Raw genomic sequence first — 12,297 nt, forward strand, 5'->3', positions numbered from 1 at the left:
TCAATTAATCTCTGATGGCAAAGAGTAACCCTATGTACCTTTTCATTAGGGCAATAAATGGAACTTACTCCCTCCTAAAATGGTGAAGGTGGACCTTACTCCGTAGGCGTCCCCAATAAACTAAACAGGTAACGTCCATGAAAGTAAACTATCTGGTATAATATCATGTTCAAAAAGAGCTATAACCTGTTCTAGGTAGATAATACGACCTGGTAAACCTGTGAAAAAAATTCCCGCCTTTTCCGATTAGCAACCTTCTTTGATCAAAAAATATAAATGAAAAATTGTCTTGCTGAAACAAGAGGTCTTAGGTGGATGAAACTGAGTATGTGCGATTATAGCAAAAAGGTGTATGATGTTGTACGATGTTGTAATATAAATTCTACTATTCATTTGGCTAAGGCTATCTGTATGCCTTTTTTGGATTCCACGAAACAGGGAATTCTAGCTTGGGGAGTGTCTTCAGGTGGTCTGTTACTGCACAGTGTCAAAAATGTCATCCTGGAATGTATTGAATCAACTCGCCTCATAAATGTTCAGTAGAGTGATAGAAATCCAAGCAAAATGAAATGATGGAATATGTCTTTTTTGTGTGAGTTTATCAAAAATGCAGAACTAAGACATGACTTTTTTACTTCTAGATTTTTATCCCTTATCCCTGCCCAGCATACTACCTTGGCCCTGACGAAGGTGCGGCCATATTGGCTTTCCACCGAAACGCGCGTCGGCACGTTGTCCCAGGAATACGGCAACCCGTTCCAAATACATCAGGACCCGTATTAATACCATCTGCCTGGTTGAACCCTCCGTTTTAGGCAACCTATTCAAGATCTATTGTTGTCTACGCCAGGACTATAAGAATGGATGAATGAGAGTTGAATGTTTCTATCGTAGTTAGGAAAATCCCTGTGTGAATGAGTGTGGTAGTTTGTTTGAAGTATGGGCAGGTCTTAATCCTGAAAAGAATTTTGTTTATATGTTTTGCAAAATATCACTGACTATTTAAATTTATATATGTATGTCTTTTGAATATATTTAAGAAGAGAAAAATAAAAAAATATGTATTTTTTCAAAACATGTTGTTGAGCTTGTTTGGAATGACTTAGTTTTGTCCTGTGCAGCCTCAGCCTCTGGGCTAACCACCCCCTCACTTTATCACAGTAGGATCCTCTAGCTGGGACCTCTATAAATAATTGGCAGGGTACCTTCTATTTCTCTATACATAAGGAGTTTCTCGTCAGGGCTCAAGCCGAGCGCGATAAGGTGGGCACACTGCTGGCCTGGCTGGTCAACTCTGAAACGCGTGGTGCTCCGATTGTGGCCCTGGCTTCGGAGGAGGGACGCCTGATCTATACTCAGTCCGGAATTAATGCCGAGTTCTATGCGTACTACGAACGCCTTTATCGGAGCACGTTGGTAGATGCGCCTGCAGAGCTCAATGACTTCTTGCTTGCGGCGCGGCTCCCCCGGCTCGACCCAGGCCAGGTGGACCGCTTGGGTGGGGAAATCTCGGAAGCCGAGATACGCGTCGCTATTAAGCACATGGCTCGCAACAAGACCCCGGGGGTGGATGGCTTACCGATCGAATTCTATGCAGCTTACGCGGATGTTTTGCTCCCGAGGTTATGTACTATTTATCGGGAGGCCTGGGAGACTGGGGTTCTGCCTGCAACCGCGCGCAAAGCCCTAGTGATACCTTTGTTGAAGCGCGGTGGTGCTGCCAACTCCCGCACGGCTTATCGCCCACTCTCCATGCTCACGATTGACTACAAGATCCTGAGTACAGTGCTTGCGACGCGACTACTGGCTCATATGCGGACACTGGTACATTCCGACCAGGCGGGTTTCATCCCTCAACGCGCTACCGCCACCTGTGTGCGCCAACTGCTTCGGGTTCTAGGGGGGGAGGCTGGTGAGCTCCCGGAGGCTGCGGTCCTCTCAATTGATATTGAGAAAGCCTTTGACAGTGTGGAGTGGCCATACCTGCTCCGCGTCTTGGAGGCGTTTAGGCTGGGTGAACGGTTTGTAAGGTGGACGGCTTTGCTCTACGCGGCTGCCACGGCTCGAGTCAAGACGGAGACCACGATTTCAGCTACATATCAGGTCGGTCGGGGGACGCGGCAGGGATGTTCCTTGTCGCCCCTGTTGTTTGCGCTGGCCATTGAACCGCTAGCGGCTCACGCTCGGTTGGGCCAGGCGTATGAAGGCCTGTTGCTGCGGGGTGACCCTCATTACATCTCCCTCTATGCGGACGATTTACTGATGTTTTTAGGGAACACGGGCGATTCACTCCATGGCGCTAGGCGTCTGCTCCGTGACTTTGGCTATCTTTCGGGGCTACGGGTTAATTGGGGGAAGTCTTGCCTTTTCCCGGTGACCCCTCGACAGGAAGGGCCGCAGATGGAAGGGAATCGGCGGTGGGAAGGTGGTTGCCTCCCCTACCTGGGCACGTATATCTATCATTCCCCACTGGATCTCTTGGAGGGCAACATTAATCGGGCCATTAAAACCTTACAGGGGTCCATGGGATTTTGGCGCACGCTGCCGCTATCGATCGCGGGACGGGTGGCGTTGCTAAAGATGGTAGCACTCCCCCGTCTCTTGTATTTGTTCCGCACTCTGCCGGTATGGGTTCCGGCGGTGATTTTTCGCAGACTCCGCTCTCTTACGTTGGGATTTATTTGGGGGACGGGCAGGCGTCGGGTTGCGTTGACCACACTGATGCGACCCAGAGGAGACGGGGGGCTTGCGGTCCCGGATTTCGAATGGTACTATATTGCGGCACAGCTGCAATGGCTCACCCAGGCAGTAGCTCGGGAGTTTCGTGGGCCGGAGGGGCAACAGGACCGATTGATCTCCAGGCATGTTATCTCCTTTATAATTCTGAACCAGAAGTTGGACCTCGCTCAGCTCACACTAGAGGAGCGTACCTTTCGTAGCTGCTGGCTTCGTTGCCATAGACGTTTGGCTGACATTCGCCCGTATGCCCCTGAAATCCCACTGGGGATGTGCACGGCCCTTCCTCACGGGGGTGATTGGTCGGCACTGGCATCCTGGGAGGAACTGGGATTGCACGTGGTTGGCGACCTCTACAATGATGGCGCCTTGCTTCCTTTCCAGGACCTGCGAGACACTTATGATCTCCCTCGGGGAGATTATCTGCTGCATGCCGCACTGGTGGCCAGCATCCAGAAGCATTGGAGGGGAGGGCTCGCAGAACCTCCGACGTCGGCGAGCTGCCAATATGTGGTCATGGCGGCTGGTACGTTCAAAGCCATTACCTGTCTCTATGGCAGGCAATCGACCGCTTCTCTCGAGCCTATGGACGGACTGCGAATTAAATGGGAACAAGATATTGGCCGACCAATACCGGAAGCGGCCTGGCCGCAGCTGATCCGCCGTGCCTGGAAGGGCACTAGGAATGCCAGGTTTCAGATGGTTCCGTTTTTCACCCTACACCGCGCGTACCTGACACCTGTTAAGATTTCACAGTACTTTGAGGGTGCACTATCGCTATGTCCACGATGCGGAATGGCCGAGGCTGATTTTGCCCATATGTTCTGGTCCTGTGTGAAGTTGGCTGAATACTGGGGAGGGGTGCTGGCTTGCCTGAATGCTGTCACGGATCGGCAGATAACGTTGGATGTGGGTACTTGCTTTCTTTTATGGTTCCCTCATTCTCCTCGTACCAAGGTCACTAGCAAATTTTTTGATTTGGGTCTGATTTTGGCTAAACGGGAGATTACCATGCACTGGAAATCCAGCCAGGGCCCCAGCTATCTCAGGTGGAAGGCAACTCTTCAGCGATGGGCGAGGGCTGAATCTACACTGCGCATGCAGCAGGCTAAGCGGCTAGACAATGACAAGGCCCTGGATGTAGCCAGGGCATGGGAAGCCCTGTTAACAGCGCTTCAAAGGTCTGAAGATAGTTCTGGCGAGGACGATGAGGAAAGTGTAGTGTAGGGTCGTTGGGAGGGAGGGCGACTCGTTACCAGGATGCACATTGTGGACGCTTCTAGTGTGGGTTTGTAGGTTGCAGGTGGGCCCGCTAGGGGTAACATCATTACTATGCAGCAAGAAACAAGCAGGACGAGATATTACTGATATAAATGTTTGTTAATTGCACTAGAGCGCACTGACAGGGGTGGGTGGGAGGGAGGGGGGGTGGTTTGATAGGGAGTTTGTTGGATAAAAGGCACTTCAAGAAGGACTTTCATCCTGATACACTTATACTTGAGATATGTTCTCTCCACTGTTTCCTGAATATATGTCCTTCTGCCAATAAAAATTGTTTTTATAAAAAAAATGTAGCACATCTCAGCTCCACACTTTCTGACCTCGGGGCCGTAGTGGTCCCTATTGGAAGGCTATATCTCTCTTTGCCATTGCCAGGCCCAGTCTTAGTTATGTCTGCTCAATGTGCTTGAATCCCTCATCATCCAGGATGTGGTGGAGAGCCATGTTCGGAGCAAGATGACGGCCAAAGGTCTGTCATAGCGATGACTTGACAGAGCTCCATTATGGCCAAAAACAGCGCAATCCCAGACAGTAAGAAGGACATCTCCATCTCCACTCCCCCTTACATCCTAAGCATGATGGGTAATTTGTTTGCTGCATGTGCCTGCAGGCGCTGTAGAGTCAAATATATGTGGTGTAGATATTCAAACTGTGTAAGGTGAAATCTAGTAGTATGGCAGCCTCACTGGGACTTAAAACCTCAGCAGCCCCCTCTCCCTCGTCCAGCTCCTCCAGGTTGTCCTCCCATTGCTCCCGCAGTATCTGGTAGGAGTCCGCGGTGTTGAGTATGAGGGATTTGTATATAAGGTAGACACTGCATTTATGGGTAGAGGGGCCATTGTGACTTTCGCTTCAAGCGAGCAAAATTCTGGGATGTTTTCATATCCTCACAGGTATGGTCGTAGAGCATGTTGCAGCGGCCGGTACTTATAGAACTGGGACTTTTTCAGTCCGAACTCGTCCTGAAGTTGAGTGAAGAACTTCATATCTATGCCAGTCCGGACATGGGCGAGGGTATCGATTCCAATTGAATCCTATCCCTCAGAAGCCCAGGAGCCTCAAAACATCAGACACAGGGGTTCTGCACCACAAAGGTGTCTGACGCATCAGTCGGCCCTCCCATCGGCAGCCTCTAAAAGAGGACCACCAGATTTGGGGCGCAGTCCATGTCAAGAGGGGAGTGCCTGGCGGCAGCTAGCCCCTATATATTCATTGGAGCAGAGGTGTTCGCCCACGCACTGCCACTCCAACTGATACGTCAGGTTGTCTACTGGCCCACAAATACAGCCATTGACGCACAGAAGGTGGGAGTCACGGCAATAAGACAACTTGTCAACCACTGGCAGAGCACTGTGGAAGGTAGACTTACTGTGTATAGAGGCACTATGTCTTCACAATTTTCGGACCCTTTGCTCTACGGTCCGTTTGGAGGAGATGTGCGAGGGGCTCGATCATTAGCACAAATAACAAGGGTGATAAGAGGCAGCCCTAACAAGTACCTCCTTCAAGGCTTATTGATGCTGACAGAAGTCCCCCGGCTTGCACATGAGCATGTGGCCATCCCTAAAGTAATTGAACATATGACATGTAGTGGGGGCCAAAGTCTAAGTAGTCAAGCATGTGAACATATACTCCCATAACACACTGTCAAATGCCTTTTCAAAATTGATTCACAGGATTACCAACAGCCGTCAGCCGATCGGCAACTGCTGGTGCATTGTGGAGCATTCGGATATTGTGACACATCGATCTATGGAGCATGAAGCCACTCTGGTCTTTATCAATTAGATTGGTAATGGCAGTACTTAGTTGCGTCGCGAGAACCTTAGCCAGAACTAAATGGTTCTATACAATGAGTAGCGCTGAGGGGGTCTGCCTGGTTTAAGAATGGTGACAATATAGGACTCTTCCAGGTCACACGTGAGTTGCCCATTATTGTGCACTTCCGTGTAGATATCCAATAGGGGCTACATAAGTATATTAGCCTGGCAGTGAAATCACTCAACAGGAAATCTGTTAGGGCCTGGCGTTTTGCTCCCGGCTCACTGAGCAATGGCATCTGCAATCACTAATGTCGTAAATTTATCTTTTATTGTTTGCAGCTGTCAGAAAGTTCTGTTTGACCACAGAAATATATAAATGAAATTTAATCAACTTCTAATCGGTTTTGCAGATCTACATAAAGGTCTGCGTAATAGGTGGCATTTTCCGCATCAGAATGAATAATACCAAACTCGTCCTTGATCGAGGTTGTGAACCGGTTCCTATCTTTGTGTTGGCTCAGCCAATGCAACAGTTTCAGGTCTTGTTGCTGTCATCGTATAGGTGACTCTGGGATGCCGGTCATAGTGTCCTGTCTTATTGAGCTGGAGCGGCTTAAATGCTAATGTGGCCTGCACCATGGCATCTAGCGCTTTCTCCAACGGCTTCCTGGCATAAGCACACACAGCATCTCGCACCAGTCGATCAAAGGCGGCAATCTCCTGCATTTTCTTCCTTTTTTCATGGGTCAACGACAAAATCACACTGCACCCGCATTTCCAAGGGGACATGATCGACCAAACGCTGGGCATGTAGCCAATTGGCAGACATAGAGGGCAGGTGTGCAGTGGGGACCAGGAAATAGTCAAACCTCGAGAGGGTGCAGTGGACCCTAGAGAGGAAAGTGTATCCCCTCGGTTTTGGGGGGTAGTGGCTCCATACATCACTTAAGCCAAGCGAATCCATAAAGTGTAGCAGATTGGTGTGAGAGCGACTGTGGGGGCATCGGTCCCGAGCAGTCAAGGGTGGCATGTAAAGTCTCCATCGATAAGCGTAGATCAATCGGGGCTGTGAGCACTGACTCACTAAGAGCCGGAAGGAATGATTGTTTTAGAGGTAGTGGGGCATAACCGGAACAAAAGACAATTGGGGAGGCCCAGAGAGTTGCCTCAACCCCTAGAAACCGTCCCCTATCAGCATGAAATACCCAACCCACCCTGAAGAGGGTCCGGGCATAGGTCAGATTCGCCACCCCCATAGACCCTCAGTGAAGCCTGCATGATATACCATATGAAACCCATATCTGTGTAGGTATCTACAGTTTCTCCCCAAGAGGTGGATTTCCTGGAGATGGATCCCATCAAAGCCCAATTGCCTGGCCCGCCTTAGACCAGCTCCACACTTGATCTTGTCAAGTGATGTATTTACAAGCAGTGGAGTGGAGTGTCGGTTTTATGTATGGGCATATAAACTTTTAATCTGATAATAAGCAATGCATCCTGCATTGTCTGGGGAACCCCAACATAGCAAACAGAAAACTGACAATAACAACAAAACAACGAAATGAGGGACTAGTGGGCGGATCTCATGACTGTCCTGCTTCCTTGAGAGCATCTTAGAGTGTACAGACATCGTGTGTCATGGTATGCATTCTGGGTTTTGGGGGTCTCCTAGCCCAGCCCCCCATAGACCCAGCATGTCTCACTTGAGGGTACATTGCATGATAGGGATGCGTAGTTGTCACATGACTCTTAGCTGTTTGTAGGCAGTTAGACCTAATTGGATGACAAATCAAGATGTTGGTTTGATGTCATGGGATCTCTGAGAGGGAGCCATAACATCTGAGTCAAGAAGGGGCAAGGGTAGACACTGCCCTGAAAGTTAACAAATTACCTCTTGGGAGCCCTAGTCCCGGGGCCACCCTACCCAAGGTCTTGGAGCATCAGGTGATCCGGAGTGTTGAGCCTTCCACTGCGGTGGGACCTCCCACTCCAATGCTTATCTTGCCCGGTGAGTGGTCTGCCCACAGAGTTGATCTCTGAGTCCGTTTTCAGTCTTCCCAAGCGGGTCTCTCCTCTACCCACTCCCATGTGCTTTCCGGCGTGCAAGAAAAGGATGATTTAAACTGAAAAACCATCTAGAGTTGGGCAGGGAATAAAAACATGTACCCATGTTTCTCAATGTTTGTTTGCCTGAGTCATAGTATTTTTTCAGCTTCTGGATGTCTCTTGTGTAATCAGAAAATTCCATGATGGTGCAGGAGTCATGGTGGACAGCGCCCTTGAGTCTGATTGTGTGAAGGACAGATCTCTTTCCTGATTATTTAAGAACCATGCAATTATGAGCCTGGGAGGAGGCAGCCACGGGCCCAAGGCACGATGAGCCTGCTCCAACAAGAAACCAGATGATTTCTCCTGTGCGGTCACAAATGTAATTACTAAGATGACAGGAAGCCACCCTGACCGGACCTCTACCCCCTCTGAAAAGCCCACAAACCTAAGGTTGTTCCTTCGAAACCGTACTCTGAATATTCCACTTGTAGCTGAATAGCATGGGACTCTGCCAACAGCGGAGCCACCATGCCCCTGAGCTTTCTCACTGTCTCCTGAATTTCAGATACATGGCCCTCCACCTCAGTAATCCTCTCCACTGTGTTCTGGAGATCTTGTCAGAGTACAGAAGAGTCCACCCCTACCTCTCCAATCTTAGCTTCCAGAGTAGGTGTAGATTCGCTATTGGTCTGGAGGATACCAACATTACAATATTTTGATTGGGGGATCATCTCACACTTTTCCTCCAAATGGGAGACAGTCACAATGTGTTGCTGGGTCATCCAACAGATTTGCGAAGGCTGCATCCTATCTTTTCTTAACTCCCCACCAGACTGCACTGCCTATGCCAGGACATGCTCTCTGGATCATACCTTGGTTTTTACCAGTGGAAGTTCTTGCCTTACGAGTAAAGGGGGCCATAGTGGCAGTGCCTGTGGAAGAATGAGTATTGGGAATCTATTTCTTTTACTTCCTGGTCCCCAAGAGGGATTGTTGTCTTATGCCCATCCTGTACCTTCATCTCTTGAACTTTATAAGCTCAAGATGCTGTTCTTTAGTCACGTTCTGTTGTCTCTCAATGTGGACACAAAGGCATTCCCTGAGATTCACAATGGGGTTTAAGCACTATCAGTTCAGTCCTACAGTTTCTACTGATGATTGTAGCATGCATCTTTACGGATTTGCTTAAAGTTTTGATGGACTCAAAGTGAACAGTGAACGCACTGCTTTGCTTTGGTGACTGGCTGATGAAAGCAGAGTCACAGTTGCAGGTCAAAGATTGCCTTTAGTGAATCAAGACTCTCCCTAATGACTTGGGCTTCACCATTAACATCCAGAAATCTCATCTTACTCTCATTCCGAGACAAAACTTAACAGGAGCAGTGCTAGACACAGCACATAGCAAGGCTTTTCCATCATCTCAAGAACACACATATTCAGGAAATGATTCTGGAGATGATTTCAATGGTTTTCACTGCCTGTTCTGTACGTCTCACATCTACTAGGCTTCACAGCTTTGTGCATCCTGTTGATACCATATGATAAAAGGGAGTTGTGGGCTCTTTAATGGTGCCTGAGAACAGTAGCTCCAACATCAGTAGGCTTTCTTAATTCGGTAGCAGATCTTTGGGTCAGTTCATCATTCTGTCCTGCAATGGTGGATAGACCCCTACAGTTATTTAGAGGGTTTTCCTTCAGCCCTCCACAAGCACAGGCTACTGTAGTCACAAACACCTTCTCTCTTGGCTGGCTGCCAGCTTGTCCAGGGAGGCATTCCTCCCTTCAATCTGAGGAAATGCCTTGCAGATTTTGTCAGACTATAGCACCAGTGCTCACTGGAGCAACAGACTGTGAAGAGTGGGGTCATGGGCCCTGTGATTTTCATTTAGCTGTGGGTGCAGCAATGGGGAATTTACCAAGTAGTGGTTGGGCCTGTAAATTTCTCAAATACTAAAGTAGATTATCTAAGTTGCCTTTCGCTAGGGGACCACAAGTTGGAGCCACATCCCACAGTGAGGTAGGCGATCTCCAGATTGTAGTGTTAAAATGTGGAGCTCTTCACTGTGGCCCAGAACAGGAAGTGTTCTAGATTTTCTATCATACACTTTTCTGGGAGACGATTCAGGCTCAGTTGTTCCAAGGGCCTTCTGCAAGCATTTTCAATGATCACATCTTTCTTTCCTTCTCCTTATCCAAACAAGAAGTAACCGCATGGCATAGACTGCATTCAGTGCTTTGAATTTCCTCCCACTTCGACTGCCCCTGAAAGGTGATCACTCAGTCAAAGCACAAATGCAAAATAATGCATAAGGTGTGAACGACTGCTCAATGGAAACTGAATAGGTCGGGAACACAAGACGTATAATTGCCAGATAGTCACTCGACTTTGTTCCTTATTTTAGGTAATTCTTGACAGAGATATATTTAAGGCCCTCCATGGCTCGAAACATGCGCCTAGCAACATGTTGTGAGTTGTTCTGCCTCTTTGTTTTCGTACCATTTAACACTCCTTAACTATCTATCACATTTGTTGTGTTGTTGCCATTTTGGATCACCTCAGTATATTCCCTGTCAGGTTTCCTTTACTCCTTGTTGCTGAGCACCCCCTGTTGTTGGGAATCAGCTTAGCTTGTCTCCGAGTAGTAGAAAAGAGATGTTTAATTTGAGCATGTGGTTGGAGGTGGAGTTTACTGGCACTCAATTTTGAGGTTCTAACAACAAACAATATCTAGGGGTCAAAGAGCAAAACTGAGACTCAACTAAGAAAACCATCCAAAGCACAACTAATTGTTAGCAGAAGAAAAAAAGAAGAGAAAAAGAGAGAAAAGCCCAATCGTGTATATAAGTGTAACGTGAATAAGTGGGCAAAACTCAAGGGTATGGGTGAAATTTTCCCATCAGTTGCCACTCTGTACCGCCCTTTTACAACATATGGGTTCTCCTTACCCAGGAGAGAACGTCCACAGCCTACAGATATTGTTGAGGCTGGAACTAAACCATTGAATAGTGTATGAGAAAAATGGGTAGTACAGGAAATTGTAAATGTGGGTGGTAACTGAATAGCAGTGCAAAATAAACGTGAAACAAGTATTAAAATTGGATAGAACTGAATAGAAGACAAATTTTAATAATTTCTCTCAGTTCGCCCAAATCTAAAAAGTGTGTGAAGAAAAAACAGATTTAACAAAATATCTGTTGGCAATAGGGGTCAACATGTTTCAGCATAAGTGGCAATTATGCCACTGCTTTCATCAGGACCAGATGGTTGCTACTGCTTAATAGGGAGAAATTAAAAGTTGTATCACCTGTAGATTCCAGGTTACTTAATCCACCACATTACCATTCGTTGTGGGGCTAGCGCATCACCCCACCTGGCTACAGCTCAGGTTAGAGGAGCACCGCTCTGTTCGTCGGTGTCTCCCGGCGTCCTTCTGCGCTGTCTGGGGAGACCAAATTCTGAGGACCAGGATGAGTCATCATTATTAAAAGTTGAACCAGAACGTTGCAAAAAAAGGCAGAAAAGGAGAATTTGTTGACGTTTTCAGTAAGACAGGATCTGACACATGATCTCGCTGAGAATATAAGTGCCGTATTGGCCTCATACACAAGAATCTCTAGGAACTAGTGTCCACCTCAAAGGATAGGAGCACCACTTGCTAGGTTTAAATACATTTATTAAAATAAACCTGTTTTCACTGCCTGGTAATGTGACAGAAAGCAGTCAGGCTTAAATCAAAGGCAACGTGTAAACTATATACATAGTGCATATGAAGTATAAAATGTCTGTCAATACACAATAAAACTCCACAAATAGTGTGTAGTCACTTGTAGGTCACTTTTATTTATGTAACAATTTTGAGATATCCAAATCAACGCCTTTCCTTTGTAGTTGAGACTGATGCTTCCTCATTCACATTAGGATCTGTATTATTTCATTGATATTCTGAGATCAATGAACTGTATCCTGTTGTCTTTTATTCTCACACTCTTTCAGATACCGAGAAGAATTATACTATGTGTAAAGAGAAACTACTAGCGATCGATTGGAGCCTCCATCAGAAGAAGATTGTCATTTGATCACTTTGTGGACCAACAATAAAAATGTATGACCATGAAATGGGCCAGTGGAAGACATGCTCAGAGGACCTTATTTGTCTGCCATTATGATTACATAATAACATACAGATCTGGAAACCGACTTGGGAAGTCTGACCCTCCCTTCCGATAAACTGATGACTGAGAAAATTTAGAGGTAATCAATCAATCAATCATGCCATTTGTATAGCGCACTACTCACCCGGGAGGGTCTCAAGGTGCTTGGGGGGAGGGGTATGCTACTGCTCGAACAGCCAGGTCTTGAGTTGTTTCCTGAAGGCGAGATGGTCCTGGGTCAGCCGAAGGTGGATGGGGAGGGAGTTCCAAGTCTTGGCAGCCAGGTAAGAGAAGGATCTTCCTCCGGCGGTGGCTC

This window comes from Lissotriton helveticus, chromosome 11 (genome assembly GCF_964261635.1).
Source record: "Lissotriton helveticus chromosome 11, aLisHel1.1, whole genome shotgun sequence".
In the NCBI taxonomy this organism is placed as follows: Eukaryota; Metazoa; Chordata; class Amphibia; order Caudata; family Salamandridae; genus Lissotriton; species Lissotriton helveticus.